The sequence below is a fragment of the Callithrix jacchus genome, chromosome 2 (genome assembly GCF_049354715.1).
Source record: "Callithrix jacchus isolate 240 chromosome 2, calJac240_pri, whole genome shotgun sequence".
NCBI lineage: Eukaryota > Metazoa > Chordata > Mammalia > Primates > Cebidae > Callithrix > Callithrix jacchus.
In genome coordinates this window covers 182432055-182450936 of record NC_133503.1, presented here as the reverse complement: position 1 = coordinate 182450936, position 18882 = coordinate 182432055, and the positions used below count along the sequence as shown (strand labels likewise).

Sequence of the window (18882 nt, the reverse complement as noted above, 5' to 3'; positions counted from 1 at the left end):
CTAAGTCTAAACTCCATTTGATTATTGTTGACCACTAGTCTTCCAAGCAAGAAGGAAGAGTATAAGAGCATAAATCTAGAGCCAGAGGAAATGATTGTAAGTCTGTGACCAATTAAAAGATTCTTCACCCAAGTCTAAGATTTGCAGGTATAGAACAAAAAACTAATGATATAAGGGCCAATTTGGAATGCAACCATGAAGAACCTACCAATAAAGAACAGAATATAAGGCAAATAACACTGCTGCCTGATAATTCTATCCACATTTAATGCTTTAAAAAAAGAGATATGCAATTCCCTTTAATGTAGAAAAACATTGCTCAGGCTGATGAGACTATATCAAACATGGTTTGTCAAATCTGGTATTCTTTATTTTGTGCCATAGTAACTGTATTAGTCCATTCTCACACTGCTATAAAAACATACCTGAAATTGGGTTAATTAGTTAGTTAGTTACTTAGTTAGTTTTGAGATGGAGTTTCACTCTTGATGCCCAGGCAGAGTGCAATGGTCCAATATTGGCTCACGCAACCTGGACCTCCTGGGTTCCAGTGATTCTCCTGACTCAGCCTCCCGAGTAGCTGGGATTACAGGCATGCACCATCATGCCCAAATAATTTTTTGTATTTTCAGTAGAGATGGGGTTTCTCCATGTTGGTCAGGCTGGTCTTGAACTTCTGACCTCAGGTGATCTGCCCACCTCAGTCTCCCAAAATGCCAGGATTACAGGCGTGAGCCACCACGCCCTGCCTGAGACTGGGTAATTTATAAAGAAAAAAGATTTAATTGAATCACAGTTCTAAATGGCTGAAGAAGCCTCAGGAAATTTACAATCATGGCAAAAGTGAAGGGGAAAGCAAGGCAGGTCTTACATAACCCCAGGTGAGATAGTAAGTGAAGAAAGCCACTTTGAAACCATCAAATCTCATGAGAACTCAGTCACTATCACAAGAACAGCAAGCGGGACATCCGCCTCCATGATCCACTTACCTCCCACAAGGGCCCTCTCAATTCCATGTAGGACTTACAGTTAAAGATGAGATTTGGGTGGGCACACAGAGTCAAACCATATCAATAACATTTCTTAAATGAATATGCATTGACTCTAATCAGTGATGTGTCAGAGTTAATTGGAGACATTTCTTATTTAAGTCACATAAACAATGGTAATGCCTGTATAAGCACTTTTTTGAAGTTTTGTCAAATCTATTCCCTTTTGCAATAGATGCATTGAGGTTTTTGGTTTGTTTGTTGAGATTGAGTTTTTACTCTTGTTGCCCAGACTGGAGTACAATCGCGCAATCTTGGCTCACTGTGACCTCCATCTCCCAGGTCCAAGTGATTCTCCTGCCTTAGCCACCCAAGTAGCTGGGATTACAGGTGGCCACCTCATGAGGCAGGGTTTCACCATGTTGGCTAGGCTGGTGTTGAACTCCTGACCTCAGGTGATCTGCCTCCCTTGGCCTCCCAAAGTGCTGGGATTACAGGTATGAGACACGGCACCCAGCCTGTCCCATGCCTGTCTCATGCTCCCTTTTCATTACAATTTTGCTTACTGCATATGACATTGACAGTGGTAAGATAGGTTGGCAGAAAACAGAAATGTCTACTTCTCATCAGTTTTATTTTTTATTGCAGTTTGTTTTCCACCTCACTATTATAAAAACGTGTCATGTCCTTCTTCTTTTTGGCATACACATCAATGGTGGTTATAACTACTTTATAGTTTTCAAGTTACAACTTGAAATCTGGCTTTACAAAGCCAGACAAAATCTAGGTAAAAATTGGGTAAAGTCTGGCTTTGTAAACTTGGTGAATTTGAGTCAGTCCTGAGGAATGTGCTCATTTTTGTTGAGTTAATGAAATACCATCTCTGATGGAGCGTGTCGTCAGGAATCAGATGCTAGGTCACCAGTGTAATTGTACCAGCACAGCCTCTGGTACAATTACACTGGACATTTCTCCTGGTAGTACTCACAGATATTTCATCGCCATCACCTATCAGACTTTATTTATTTAGATAAAGGAAATAATGTACATAAAGCAGTTATAAAGCATAAGGTACCTCCTAGGTCCCCAACAACAGTGATTTTCACTTTTTGGGTTGTCATTCTTTAAATGTATTCTTATTTGAACATGCACCACAAGGTATGGTACCCAGAATGACTTAGGTGCCTGGCAATCACTTCTTCAATCTGGTTACTATATTTCCGTTCATGAAATATATGATCCCATTAGTTCTGTTGGAGCAACATTACACTATTGATTCATATTGATTTCACTGCCAGGGAAAACCTGCAATCTCTCCAACACATGCTGCTCCTAAGTGAGCCTATACTTTGCAGAATGGGCTTTTTAGAGTTGGGGTCAAAACCTTACATTTGTCAGTTTTAAAAGCTTCTCATTAGTTTTGGCCCTTCACTCTTTGTTGTCCAAATATTATAGATGAGTTTTCTGCTATACAAATTATGTACCATGACTTCCTGCTTGTTGGCATACACACAGCTGGTGGTTATAGCTCCTTTATAGTTTTCAAGTTACAACTTTAACTGGTTATAACTGCAATGGACATAAATGAATTTATTTTCTAAAGGAATGTGCTAGAACCCTCTTAGGCTGACATCATTGCATACTGTCTCTTTCCTGGTTGTAAATCAATACATTTTATCATAACATCTACAATTATATGTCTAAGCCACCAGGAGCTTATGAATAATGCTTTCATGAAAAGCAACCTACTATATTTATTAGACCTATTTGTCTAATATTCTTATTTAACAAGAAGATAAGCTGCTTTGATGTAGTCTTAAAAATGTTTGTTAGTCTCAGGAACATCATAAAGCCTGATCCCATCATGTGCCCTCACTCTTTAATGGCTTTTATTATTTTGGTATATTTTCAATCCCATTTATGAAACCAACACCAAAAAAGTGTAACAATTACAAAAATTCCTCCTCGTCCATTCACAGGCAGTACCTCCCGGCAATATGGCTGAACAATTTCTTATGCTTCTTAACTACTTCTTTCTCATTACTATTACTGCATTGATTTTAGCGCTATGCATGTCTAAGAAGAATCATCACAAGTTTTCTGTTTATCTTCATGCCTCCTATGTTGCATCATATAAATACTAGCTCTACAGTGTTACTGGAAGGAATATGCTGAACACTCAGTCTCTCCTGCCCTGGTTGCTTTCTACCTCTCAAACTCCCCATATCTGGCTTTCCATGATCACCAATATTCTAAAATGACAATTTTACTGAAAAGCTCAGCTCATATATCCCAGAAATAACCACACAGTTTATGCATTCATGTTTTTCACGTGCCATTCCTTCTACCTGGAAGCCATGCCTTTTCCATCTAATCCAATTTCAGCTCTTTCAGTATCAACTGGCCCCACAGACAAGGTAGACGATCAGTTCTGTTAGCAGTGAAGGAATATTTGAGTACCAGAAAAGAGTCCACTGGATTTTGAATGCCTGCCATGCTCAAAGCTCCAACGGAATAAAATAGACAATGTAATTCTGCACACAGGTTAATGTGCTTTGCGTCATGTGACCTGCCAACTCTGACTGCAACTTAACCAGAGTAGAATCGGGGTCCAGAGTTAAATAAGTCATCTGTATGATGACCTGCTTACCTATGACTTGAGAAAGCTGTCCAATAATGAGACCAACAGGGCCAGCAATAGTCCTAGAAAAGGACCAAGATTTAGAAAGAATAGAAAAAAATAGATACAGAAAAACAGAGACAAGGGAGTAGCAGACTGAATATTGCCCCACCTTCTCCAATATACACATGCAAAGGTGTCCATGTCCTAATCCCCGGAGCGTGTGAAGATATTACCTTATATGGCAAAAGAGATTTTGCAGTTGTGATTAGATTAAAATACTTGCGGTGGAGAGATCATCCTGGATTACCTTAACGCACTCCATGAAATCACAAGTGCTCTAATAAAAGAAAGACAACAGAGTCAAAGTAAGAGAAGAGACATGAGCATGGAAGCAGAGATGGAGATGATGTTTTGAGGACAGAGGAAGGGGCCACAAGCCAAGGAATACAGGTGACCTCTAGAAGCTGAAGAATACAATGAAATGGATTCTCCACTACAACCTAGAGAAGAAATGAACCTTGATTTTGAACACTGATATCCTGACCTGCCATAAAACTGATATCTTGATTTTAGGATTTCTGACCTCCAGAATGTTAGATAATTTGTGGTAATTTTTTTATAGGAACAGTAGAAAAATGAATATAAAAAATTATATTTTAAATGCTTATCCAGAGACAAGTCCATGTTTGCCAACAATGCTGATGCTACCTTAATCTCAAAAGTGATTAGGTCTTTAAAAAATAAACTGTTCTATCTGCATGGTGGTACACTGGCTGACTACCAACCTTAAACGGGAAGAGACTGCGTGAAGGAGTTGCTAGTTCTTTTACTCTTTAGACAGAGGAAAAGCTAAAGACAAAAGAAATCAAATCAAATCAAAGACCGAGAAATTAAATATACATTAGAGCATCTCAGCAAGAATATTTTTAAGCACACTTCAACAGTCGTATGCAATCTTAGATTTTTCTGCCAACGTTAACTTGGTATTTAATTTTGAGTAAACAACTTTTTCCTCATCACTCATACCATTTTACAGATTTCCATAGTTATATTTCTTGTTTTTAGTTGTTTCATTCTTTTTAAAAATAGATTTTTTTTATAGTTTTATTTTGTTTTCAATGTCTTTTTATTGATCCATAATAGATGTACATATTTTTAGGGTACATGTGATAATTTAGTACACTCATATAATTTGTAAAGATATACTCAGTAGTGGCCGGGCACGGTGGCTCACGCCTGTAATCCCAGCACTTTGGGAGGCCGAGACGGGTGGATCACGAGGTCGAGAGATCGAAACCATCCTGGTCAACATGGTGAAACCCCGTTTCTACTAAAAATACAAAAAATTAGCTGGGCATGGTGGTGCATGCCTGTAATCCCAGCTACTCGGGAGGCTGAGGCAGAAGAATTGCCTGAACCCAGGAGGCGGATGTTGCAGTGAGCCGAGATTGCGCCATTGCACTCCAGCCTGAGTAACAAGAGCGAAACTCCATCTCAAAAAAAAAAAAAAAAAAAAAAAGATATACTCAGTATAATTTATATACAAATCACCTTAAATATTTGTCTTTTCTTTATGCTAGAAATTTCTAAATTATTCTCTTCAAGCTGTTTTGAAATATACAATAGATGACCATAAACCATAGTCACTCTACTGATCTATCCAACACTTCGTCATATTTCTTCTATTCAACTGTATTTTATCAGGTTTTATTTGTAATTGACGTAAAAATAATTGTACATATTTAGGGAGTAAAGTGTGATGTTTCCATACATTTATACATTAACCAGATCAGAGTACCGATCATATCCATTATTTCAAACACCTGTCATTTCTTCGTGGTGAGAACATTCAAAATCCTCTCTTCTAGCTATGTTCAAATGTGCGATACATTACTGTCGACTACAGTCACACTACTGTGCAACAGAACCTATACCTCCTAGCTAAGTGTTACTTTTTTTTTTTTTGAGTCGGAGTTTCGCTTTTGTTACCCAGGCTGGAGTGCAATGGCACAATCTTGGCTCGCCCAACCTCCACCTCCTGGGTTCAGGCAATTCTCCTGCCTCAGCCTCCTGAGTAGCTGGGATTACAGGTATGCGCCACCATGCCCAGCTAATTTTTTGTATTTTTAGTAGAGATGGGGTTTCACCACGCTGACCAGCATGGTCTCGATCTCTTGACCTCGTGATCCACCCGCCTCGGCCTCCCAAAGTGCTGGGATTACAGCGTGAGCCACCGTGCCCTGCCAAGTGTAACTTTGTATCCATCGACCGACCTCATCCCTCCCTCTCTCCCCACCCTACCAGCCTCTAGTAACTACTATACTATTCTATATTTCTTTTTATTAAAAAAACCTAAATATATGGGAAAGTGCCAATATCTGACTTAATTTATGTAACAATTTGATGCCAAAAAAATGAAGATAATTTCACAAACTCAGAATTTTTTTAAATATAGAAAATTTCTACATTGTTGTATGATTTTGTATCACACTATTTCAAACACATTTCTTTATAGCTATTCAAACAAGGCTCTTTGGAATTATTTCAGTCATCCCTAACATGCAACCTTGTCAAAGACTTTGAAGCTAAACAAACACAAAGACAAAATTTCAAATGACTAACTTTTAGATGAATGGAATAAGAAAGCATCACTGTCAAGAGATGACGAAGGGGGGTGTTAATCTCCGCTAAGAAATTTTTTCAAAATGTTTCTTCTTTGATATAGCAGTCATAAGTCAGAACCTTAAAAAAATAAGGGCAGAACAAGTGTACAATAAAAGACACTTCTTCAGCTCAAGCCTCCCACAGTCCTAAACCTGACATAAGTAAGGCAAAGCACCTTTCCTGTAAATTGAATAGGTCTCCAGTGTTTCCATCTAGTTGATCTTTTAGAGATTAGATGCCCAATACATTTCATGTATTTGTGTATAATATGTATATACACACACACACACACACACACATATATTCTACACATACACACACATACCCTGCATCTTGGCTCTGATTACACTAATTATGCCTGAAGAGTTGAATACACATCCAAGTCAAAAGGTGAAAGCATACATACACTGTATAACTGTCAAGAGCGGACTATAAAAGTAAAGGCTAGTGAGGTCAACACTTTCAGATTCTATATATAAATGTGTGGAAATGAGAAATTATGATAGCCAAATTGGTATCAAAATAGTAGAGTGAGAAGTTTGAATTATCTGAGGAAGTCAGAACTAGACTATACATTGTAAAGTGAGACTGAGAAAGACCTGTGGGATTTATTGGAGGGACGGGATAAGAATAACATGTAAGTGTTAAGTTAGAGCCTTCCGTGCTTATCTACTTTCATTTAATATAATGTCCTCTAGGTTTATCCATGTTGTAAAAAATTACAGGAGTTTGTTTTTTTATGACTAAATACTATTCTATGGTGTATATAAACCACATCTTCTTTTTTTTAAAATTTATTTCTATATGATTTTACTAATATTCCCTAAGTAATTTGTAATGAAGGTTTTCTTCAAATTCAAATTAACAAATATATATTTGTCATAGTACATTTCAATAGTATTTGATAAGGCTTTTTCAAGTCGATTAATTTTGTTTCTTACAAATATAACTCAAGCTTGCTCCAGTTCCACAAGGACTCCACCACAGTCTTTAGGATGGAGAAAAATCACTGGTTTTCCATGTGCTCCTATTTTGACCTCTTCACTTAAGACTACGGATCTTCTTTTTTTTTCAAATCCATCACAGCTGCCTTTATATTATCCACCTTGATGCAGACGTGATGCATTCCCCCAGCTTTGTTTTTCTGCAGAAAACCTGCAATTGGACTCTCACTTCCCAATGGATGAAGCAGTTCCATCTTGGTATTTTTCAGGTTGACAAAAACAACAGATATTCCATGTTCAGGAAGAGGGACGGCTTCACTTACATGGGCCCCCAGAATATTCTTTTTTTTTTTTAAGAAATAGAACTGCCTTTATTTCTACACATATTCTTCTATGCAGAAAATCCTAAGATATCAACAAAAATGCACTAGAACTTAATGTTTAACAAGGTTCTACAATCTGATATCAATATACAAAACTTTTTTTTTCTTGAGACAGTCTCGCTCTGTCATCCGGGTGGGAGTGTAGTGGAATGATCACTGCTTCCTGCAGTCTCGATCTCCCAGGCTCCAGTGATCCTCCCACCTCAACCTCCCCAGTAGCTGGGACTACAGGCACATGCCACCACATCCACCTAATGGTTTTTTTTTTTTGTTTGTTTTGTTTTGTTTTTGTTTTTTTTTTTGTTTTTTTTTTTTTGAGACAGAGTTTCGCTCCTGTTACCCAGGCTGGAGTGCAATGGCGCGATCTCGGCTCACTGCAACCTCCGCCTCCTAGGTTCAGGCAATTCTCCTGCCTCAGCCTCCCAAGTAGCTGGGATTACAGGCACGCACCACCATGCCCAGCTAATTTTTTGTATTTTTAGTAGAGACGGGGGTTTCACCATGTTGACCAGGATGGTCTCGATCTCTTGACCTCATGATCCACCCGCCTTGGCCTCCCAAAGTGCTGGGATTACAGGCTTGAGCCACCGCGCCCGGCCCCCAGAATATTCTTATAAAATGCTGCAGCCTTTTCCAAATCCAGCACTGCTATGGCTACATGATTGAGTCGACCCAGCTTCCACACACAACCTGCCATTTGATCCAAGGGCTGTGACGTGGAAAAAGCTCTTACTGTTCGAACTGGAGCATGGAGTCTGGAAAAAAAGCCGTACGGAATTCGCAGCCGCCACCTTCAGCTTGTGAGCCATCTTGGAAACCAATCCGCTACATCCCGACCCGCCGGGAACCAAGAGACTACATTTTCTTTATCCATTCACTCATTGATGGATAAAGGTTGATTCCACATCTTGGCTATTGTGAAAGGTGTTGCAATAAATACAGGAGAAATGACATCTCGTTCGAATACTGATTTCATTTGCTTTGGATACATGCCCCATTGTGAGATTGTTGGATCATATGGTAGTTCTATGTTTAGGTTTCCGAGGAACCTTCAGACTTTTGTCCATAGTGTCTTTACTAATTTACATTCACACCAACAGTGCACAAATTTTGTTTCTTCATGTCCATGACAGCATATTTCTCATCTTTTTAATAATATCCATTCTAATTGAGGTGAGATGGCATTTCATTGTGGTTTTGATTTGCATTTCCTTTATTCTTAGGATGCCAAACTTTTTTTTTTTTTTTCCTTTTGTATTTCTGTTGGCCATTTTTATGTCTTCTGTCGAAAAAGTCTGTTCAGATTTTGTATCTTAAATCTCTTGTTCTTCTTCACGACTTAATCTCACATAAAATAGTAAGGAATTATATCATGGGAGAAAAAGCAAGTTTTCTAAAATAATATTATTATTTAAAACTGACTCTGTGTCATAACGCATTGCAAAGAATGAATAATGGGTGGTCATATCCATGTCAAAAATAGAAAGCAGGGGAGGCCTAATGAAAAAGCAGGAAATAGTCTATTATTTGCTGTAGACTGAATATTTGTGTCACACTCAAATTCATATGTTGAAATTATAACCCTTTGTGTGATAGTATTTGGAGGGGAGGCCTTTGGAAGGTAAATAGGCTATGAGGGTGGAGCCCTCATGAATGGAATCAGCGCCTTTATTAAAAAGGACATTTCCAGAGAGATCTCTTGAACTTGCTGTCAAGTGAAGACTCAGTAAGAAGAACCACCTATGGACCAGGGAACAGATCCTCATAAGACACCAATGCTGACAGCACCTTGGGCTTCTCAGCCTCCAGAATGGTGAGAAAGAAATTGCTCTTGTTTGTAGGCTACCTAGTCTATGGCATTCTGTTATAGCTGACTGAACAGACTAAAAAATGATTAGGTGGTATCCTGCTGGTAGTAGGTACTTTTCTTCAGGCAAGAAACCCTCGTTCTGTACTAAGTGAATTCTGGATCTAATATCTAATAACTGCATAAGTAAAGTTAAGGACTTAGAAATATTATAAATAAACTCCTAGAAGCAGAACAAGAAACAAGAATAAGAAACAATTTGATATCTGTAAGTAACCAGTTAAAAAATTGAGAATTACCATCTATGTAGAAATAAAAGATTACCAACAATATTTATAATCAAAAAAGTTCCCTTTGCCTTAAATATTAGAGAATTTTACCATTTTGCCTCATTTAACTTGCAAATCTCAAATTTTTTATTCCAATATAATTTCTAATAAAAAATAAATATATCTGGCCTCATATTTTGAATTTGTTACTGTTCGTGTAATTTTTAGAAAAATGCAGGTTTATATTCTCCCCTGTATAAAATGCCAATAACAACAGCCCTGGCTTATAGCATCACTTTTGAGGAATAAATAACCTAATGCGTTTTTGGTACAGTACCATACTCATTGTTATTTCAGTGCTATTTCTTGTTAAACAGTGAGCATTTTCTCCCCAGCTTTGTTTTGTCAGGAAGCCTTAGGCAAACCTATGACAAAAGAAAAGACTTTTTTTTTTTTTTTTTTTGCCCTCCTACTCTCCCCTATTTTGGTTCTAACTTAACACTTATATATTATTCTTATCCCCTTCCTCAAATAAATCCCACAGGTTGTCTTCAGTCTCACTTTATAATGTACAATCTAGTTCTGATTTCCTCAGATAATTTAAGCTTCTCACTCTAGCCTTCTGATATCAATTTGTCTATCCTGACGTCTCGTTTCTTCTGAGGTCTATGATCTGATAATCAATTTGATAAAATGTCATTGGTAAATATATGCCACTTAACAAAAACTGTAACAGTTTAAATACAGGAATTTACTGATCGACTGTTTGAAGTTCCAATTTATACAGACACACTATCAGATATACATTATTTATAGCCACACTTAATTTTATCATAAAATATGAGTTTCCAAATCATAATAGTGATAAAAAGCTGATACTAGCTCTAACCTAATAAAATGACCTCAAAAGCATTCATATATAATATAATAAAAGATATATTTAGAAGATGATTTTACAAGTTTACAAGTTGGTAGTTCTATATATTTCATATGAATATTTTTAGTTAATAATGGAAAGCCTTTATCAAGTAATTATAAGTATAGTATGTTTTCTAAATATTTTGTTTATTTTTTTAGTGAAAAATGTCATGAGGATTAAAACAAACTGTCTCCACCAGATATGGTGGCTCATGTCTGTAATCCCAGCTCTTTGGGAGAAAGAGGTAGGTAGATTGCTTTGAGCCCATGAGTTTGAGATTGGCCTGGCCAACATGGCAAGAAACCCAATCTATACTAAAAATACAAAAACTAGCTGTATTAAATACAAAAGCTAGCGGACACACTAACATGTGTCAGTGCATGCCTGTTATTTCAGATGCTTGGGAGGCTGAAGTGGGAGGATGGCTTGAGCCTGGGAGATAGAAGTTGAAATGAGCAGAGATGGTGCTATTGTAAACCAGCCTGGGTGACAAATCCAGACCCAGTCTCCAACGAACAAAAAAACCCACAAAACAGAAACTGTCTCCATATGTTGAATCATTGAATCAATAGCTTAAGCATTTTTTTCTCTCTGTGCAGAAAATACAGAGATAAATGTATTTAGCATTTGGTAAAGAATTTAGGATACGTTTAGAATATAAAGAATATATATCACAGAAACAGAAAATAGAAAAAATAAAGGTCATACAGTAATGAAATATGTTCTTGCTTAAAATGAATAGCCTAGTTTATAGGTTGGTGATATAGATGAATTATATATAATTTCTAATTTCTATATTCATAATACATAGCTCTTTTCAATATTTTTCTTAAAAATATGTGTTTTCCTTAACTTGTTAGAGTTAATGGATTGGAAACTAACACACCAAAGGGAGCAGAGATGAATAGCTGTTAATTTTCAGCCCATGAAAATTTTTACTTAAGACAACTTTTTAAAATACTTCTGCTTTTTAATTGACTTATTGCAACTTGAAGTAACTGTTTTATTGAAATCTTTTATTGAAATACAAAAAGCAATTATATGTATTTATCATAAAGTACTCAATACTCCCCACATTCACTTAATATTTTTGAATACTTATGTAGAGAAATACACATGCATACATACATACACATACCAGAGTATAATATTATTTATAAAATACAAAACAACACATAAATGTGTACATGTATTAATAAGCACGATTTCTGCTCCTAAAATTTTACTACTGGAAACTTAATTAATATTATACAAACTAGAAGACCGCCTCATAACAAATAAATATTTTTTGTTAGAATATCTGAATGTAAATGGAGTTTTGAGTCCTAAAAATATTTGAATGGATTTTATTTTCAGATTGAGCACATACTGGATATTGCATGATAAGTGCTAGGAAAGAGGTCTGGGGAGAATGATTTGATAGTCACTGAGGACGTAGTAGTTAGTTCAACTGAGAGTACTCAAGGAATAAACATTGCCAGACAAGCTATAGACATGTTTTGTAAACTGACATAAATACTATTATAAACGCAATTTCAGTTTTGACGTGTACATTTTCCTGTTGTCACTAGTATGGGGATACTACAGCAGCATCAGCCACAACAGTTGTAATAGCAACAAACATAATTTTGCTCAAACTAACTGGTTTCTTGGTTAAGTGATTTTTTTTCTTACTGTTCATAACTGGAATCAGTTAAAGTTAGATTTCTCCTGTTTTTGATCTCCATAGATAATGTTTTTATAATAGACATTTTTTAGGGAAGTTTTTGGTTTACAGCAAAAGTGGGAAGAAGGTATAGAGATTCTTATATACCTGTTTACCTACTACTCCCAAACGTGTACAGTCTCTTCCATTATCAACATCTCCCCAAAGAGTCGTACATTTGTTGTAATTGATGAACTGCATTGACACAATCAAAGTTTATACTTTACTTTAGGGTTCACTCTTCGTGTTTTACATTCTATGAGTATTGATAAATATTTAACATGTATCTACCATCATAGTATCATACAAATCATTTTCACAGTCCTAAACATCCTCTGTGCACCACCTTTTCATACCTCTCTCCTAATTGCTGGCAAACTGAACTTTGTATTGTCTCTGAAATTTTGCCTTTTCCTGAATGTCAGAAATTCTAAGCAATATGTGAATTTTTTAGATTGTCTTCTTTTATGTAGTACTTGACCTTTAGCTCTGTAGTTTAACTTTAGGGTTTCTCCTTGCCTCCTCATGGCTTGATAGATCATATTTTTTAGCATTGAAAATACTCATTTGTCTGGTTGTACTATAGTTTATTTATCCTTTCATCTACTGAAGGATGTCCTGGTTGTTTTTGTTTAATATAGAAGATCCTTTAAGGGTACACCTTAGTATTTAGCTGGAAATTCATCATAAAGACTCACAGGCTTGCACTACAGTGGGCATTAAAGCCCACTTAACCAAGCCTCTACGTTACAAAGATGAGTATTTCCTCTCAGCTCCTCACTAAAGGAAGCCCAACATCAACTTTCTCATTTAACATCTTTCATGGCTTTTGTCAATAGGAAAGTATTTGTTCTCTCTCAAAATCTGTTCTGAACTCAAAACAGTACTTTGTCAAATGACTGTGTTTATAAATGTTTATAACAGGCATTTTTTCAAGTTAGTCTTCCACATTTCCCGAAACAGTTACAATTTAATCAAGAAACATTTTTTCAAAGTTTATATTTGTCAATTGTGCTAGAAAATAGGAAGGGCTACTACTATAATAAAAATATGCATCATGAATTCAGTAACATTCTTAAAAAGGGACAAACAAGGTGTTTCCCCTCTTTTATATTACTGAAATTATTCAAAATATTACTGATAGATATAAAAATAATTTCAAAAGAAATAACAATAGCATTACCCTACTCTTAACTCCTAATATGCAAGTAATAAAAAGTCAGACTCAAAAATTTTTGGTGCTTAACTGTTGTGAGCTTCTAAGCCTCCTCCCTCCAATTTTTTATTTCTTCCTCACATCTGGTCACTGATAAGAAAGTTATGATGCTGTCTCATTTAGCATCAGCTGGAAGTCCAAATAATACAAAAAAATATACTTCACCTTGGCCACACCTCTTTAGATTTATAAAGAATGTAGCCACCTTTCCCTGCTCTAACAAACCATTTTAGAAGTGTTTAGAAAGCTTCCTGTTCTCCCCAGAAAGCCTTATTATGTAAGTGACAAGCTCTTTCAAATCCCTTTCCTGTGTTGCCTGTGGTATCCTGACCCAAAATCCAGTCTGGGGCAGTTGTCTGTACAATCTCTGGGGTGGCCGTAAAACAGCAGAGTATTTGTTTGGAGCATCATTGAAGTTACCTGAGTCTATGTTGTTACAAAAGAAATTGAGATCGACTGTTTAAAATGTATTTAAATAAAAAATGAAAGATTCGCTTGCATATTTTGCACAATGAAATAGCTTACTAAAGAACAGAATTACTACAAGGTCTTCTGTTACATTTTCAAAGTTTACATGACAATTCAGAATTTGTTTTACATAACAAAGATCTTCTTTGTCTGTAGTACTTGGTGGACACTGAGTGGGAAACAGAATAATGACAGTGAAGACCAGGAAATACAATGTGATTTTTTTCTACCTTTGAATTTGGATACATACACTGGTCCTGTGTTTAATATGACTCCTCTACACATATATTAATAATGTTCCAAAGTGTTTTTTCCCCTCAAACTTATTTCTCTTTTGTTGAGAAAGGGACAAATAAGACTGTGAATTCTGCCTGTGAGAGAGAGAAGGATGGGGGGAGATTTTAAGGAATTGGTTTATGTGAATATGGGAGCTGCTAAATCCAAAATCTGTAGGACACTCAGCAAGCTGGAAACCAAGAAAGGAGGTAATACTGCAGTCCTGGGTCTGAAATGCAATGAATCAAACAGGCTGAAACCTCTGAGTACTTGATGCCTCTTTCTTTCTTTCTTTCTTTCTTTCCTTCTTTCCTTCTTTCTTTCTTTCTTTCTTTCTTTCTTTCTTTCTTTCTTTCTTTCTTTCTTTCTTTCTCTTTCTCTCTCTCTCTCTCTCTCTCTCTCTCTCTCTCTCTCTCTCTCTCTCTCTCTTTCTTTCTCTTTCTCTCTCTCTCTCTCTCTCTCTCTCTCTCTCTCTCTCTCTCTCTCTTTCTTTCTTTCCTTCTTTCTTATTGCATTTTAGGTTTTGGGGTACATGTGCAGGATGCCTCAGTCTTGAGGTAGACCATCTTCTCTGGGAAACCTATTTTTTGCTCTTAAAGCCGTCAAATGATTGGATGAGGGCTACACACATTACCAATGGTATTCTTTACTTAAAGTCAACTGATTATATATCTTAACATACCATATCAACAAAATATCTTTTGCAGCAACACAAGATTAATGACAGATTTTATAATCAGTACTATTACTAGTACGACGTAGACAAGTTGACACAGAAACCATCACAGATGGACTAAGATTACGTACTACATAATTGTGAAATTGTGCATACACTACTGCAAGAGACATTGATTTTAACTTGTTGAGTAAAGTAAGGCAAAACAAAGTAATTGTGACTTTTTTCTTTTCTCTTCTTTGTTTTAAAAATCATACTGAACTTTAAAGGTCACCTAAAAACTGTTAAATATATCAAATATGAGCAAGAGTATGAAGCAGAAGGAATGCTATACCCTGTTGGTGGAAATGTAAAATGTTATCCCGATTTTGGAAGACAATTTAGTATTATCTGACACATTTAAAAATGTGCAAATCCATGATGTAACAATTTTCACCTCTAGGTAATCCTTGCATGTTTACATACTGTGTTATATCATTATGTTGGCAGACCAAAGGAAATACAGCAAGTATAAATGGAAAAAAAATAGATACATTGATATAATAAAATACTATGTAGTATGAAGTTGAATGTTGTAGAGTTTCCTGTATTTATGTGACTGAACTCCATCAGATTATTTGCACAATGAACACATTTATATAAAAATTTCCCCAAAATTACACATAACTTAAGAAATTTAAAAAAATAGTAATTACATATAAAAGAGAGGATTGGAATTCAATTGATAAATAGTTCATACAAAGTGTAAAAGGTGTTAATACATGTTTGTTGAATTTGTTATCCTTATTATGTTTATTACATATTATTATTTTATCCTTTTTGGTTCAGGTAATATATATTTTATAATAATCATCAAACATTTAGCATTTAAGCTTACTAAAGGTTTTTCAAAATATGTAAGACACTAAAGTAGAATTTGACTGAAAAGGGCTGAACATAATTGTATATAGCAATATAATTCTAAATAGGCTAGATATTTACACAATTGTGGTGTGCGTAAGGAATAATATTATAGTCATTATGTCAGAATTTTGAGTGGTTACCTTTCAGGGCTATAATGACAGATGGCGTTGATACTACTTTATTTTCTGAAATTTCAGTTTCTTTTGAATGCATCCTTGAACATATTACTGTTTAAACATTTTTAGACTATTAATCCATACATCACACCCAATTAAATAAATCTCATATATAAGAAATAATAATAGAGAACTTCTTTCACAAACTAAATGTTTAATCATAATAGACTAAAGATACTACTCCAGTAAACAGTTATGTGCTGCTTAATGACAGAGATATAGTCTGTGAAATGTATCATTAGGCAATTTCATGATCGTGGAAACATCATGGAATTACTTACCTGAACTTAGATGGTACAGCACACTGCACACCTAGGCTATGTGTAACAGCCTATTGCTCCTAGGCTATGAGCCTGTATAGTATGTTACTGTACTGAATACTGCAGACAATTGTAATACAATGGTAAGTACTTGTATATCTAAACAGCAAAAGGCACAGTAAAAATAATATGAAAGATAAAAGTTTCCTACCCGTATAAAGCACTCACGATGGACGGAGCTTGCAGTTCCCGAAGTTGCTCTAGGAGTTGGGAATGAATGAGAAGTGAATGTGAAGGCCTGAGGCATTACTGCACACTGTGCAGACTTTATAAAAACTGTACATTTATGTGATACTCAATTTGTAAACAGAAACTAAAAAAATAAATGTATGAAAAATAAAGTAAAATAAAGTGTGTGCTATCACATGACTAGATGATAAGATTTTTCAGCTCTATTATAATCTTATAGGACCACTGTCCTCTATGTGGTCCGTGTTGATGAGCATATTGTTATGCCGTGCATGACCTCATTTACATCAAGCAATTTAAAAAAATAATCTGATTTATATAAAAGACTACATAAAATTCTTTAGAGAGGTCCACATTATGTAAAGAATCAATTAGAACATTATTTGAATTAATTACAATCATGCTATCTACTCCATATTTTCCTTATTCAAATATTTAATACTCTCATAATCACAATTAGATATATGAATGGAGAGCTAAAAAGTGCTTTCGAGGTCAAACTGCTTTACAGCCTACCTTGTGACATACGATAATAAACTCAAATCATGCTTGAGGAGTAAGAAAGGTTAGCGATATCCTTACAGTCCTTTTTCAAAGGTTTCAAATGCTCACTTTGTTGGAGATGAAAAAATGCTCAAATGACAACTTAATGGAAATACTATAAAACCAAGTGGCCTGTTTTAGTATAGATTTTATTACCTTTTATGGAACTAGGAGTAAAGACAACAGCAAGCGATTTAACTATTTCTTCTAGATATCATAAACTTACATAGATTTTCTTTTTTTTTCTTTCTTTTTTTTTTGAGGCAGGGCCCTGCTCTGTCACCAGGATGGCATGCAGTGGCACAATCTCGACTCCCTGCAACCTCTGCCTTCCTGATTCAAGAGATTCTCCTGCCTCAGACTCCCGAGTAGCTGGGATTACAGGTGTAAGCCACCTCTCCTGGCCAACCTTACATAGATTTTCTAACAGCCAAGTCTTCAGAAAATATTGACCTCCAGGTTGAGGGGCATATGCAATGTTTTGCTGATTCTTTAAAGCCAGTAGCTATATTTTGAAATAGGTCATAAAAGACCAGAAAAGCCTAAACAGCAATATAGGATAAATTATTCAGTTGATGGCAAAGAAACTGTAACAAAATTACTTATGACAATCCTACAATTATGTCATTTGAGTATTGAGACTGAAGTGACTAATTTTGAGTGAAGACATTTAAAATGTATTTAAGAAATTTTATAGTTATATTTTATTCATTAAGGGATATAACTTGCCAATGGCTATTTTGAGAAAGTTATCACAACTCCATCTTTTTCTTTCACTAGAGCTATATGGTAGCAGACAAAAGTATATTTTGACTTATGAATATAGAATAATTTTATGCTTATTCTTTGTCAAGTCTAACAGTGCAATCCAGTATAAAATTTAAAATATAGGGATCTTAAAAAGAACATATTCTAGAAAAAATAGATATAAATAATATGACACATTACTTTAATAAGATGCTTTTAAACATATGTTTATCTGTATTTTAGAAATATATATCTTCATATATTTCAGGCTCAACCTAAAATATTAAACAAGTCAGATATAAGCTGACTTAACTGGATATGAATATATTTTTAAAAAATTAAATTGATCTATTTAGCATGCCACATTTTAGAAGTCATAGTTTTATTTTACCAAAAAGAAAAAAAAGCTAGATGGAAATACTTCATTAAAAACTGCAGAAGCTATATATTATTTCAGAATTGATTCAAAACAAGAAAAAACAAGTTTTGTTTTTAAGCCCCCCCAAAATGCTGCTAAACACTTTAATAAAGTAGTGTATTTTAACAGGAGAAAATATTTCTATGAAATTATCAATAAAATACCTACTAGTTCAAATGGTGTGAAAATGTTATATGAAAAATTTACCAAATAAATATACTAATTCAAGATAATTTAGAATATATCCTAAACTTCACACCATTGTATTTTAGTATTATAAAACTCATTTATGTTGATAGATTGAATTTACACTTATGCTGTTTTTACTTTAAAACACTATATTTTAATCTCCTCTTTCTCTAAATAACATAATCAGGGGAAACAATATGAGATTTCGTATTACCCAAATCATTAGTTTGTATTTAGTCAATGATAATAGTAGTCAAATAAAAAAAATTGAAGCCGAAAGGAAAATAATTGCCTTTGGGACAAGTTTCAGATTTTAGTGATAAGAAGTTTTTGATAATCATTTTAGGATTTTATTCAACTAAGATGAACTGAGCACACCAAAAATACACACTAATTCTGAGTACGCATAAGTGAATAAAACATACTCCTAAACAATACACAACTTAAAGGCAAATGAT

The 18882-nt window shown here is 35.1% G+C and overlaps 1 protein-coding gene and 1 pseudogene across 1 annotated transcript in view; both read right to left on the bottom strand.

Moving 5' to 3' along the window:
• The window catches only part of CDH12 (cadherin 12), a 1144846-nt gene that overhangs the window by 1081351 nt on the left and 44613 nt on the right, over positions 1-18882 (bottom strand). The window lies entirely within an intron of this gene.
• On the bottom strand, positions 7121-8545 carry LOC108590696 (methylmalonyl-CoA epimerase, mitochondrial-like; annotated as a pseudogene).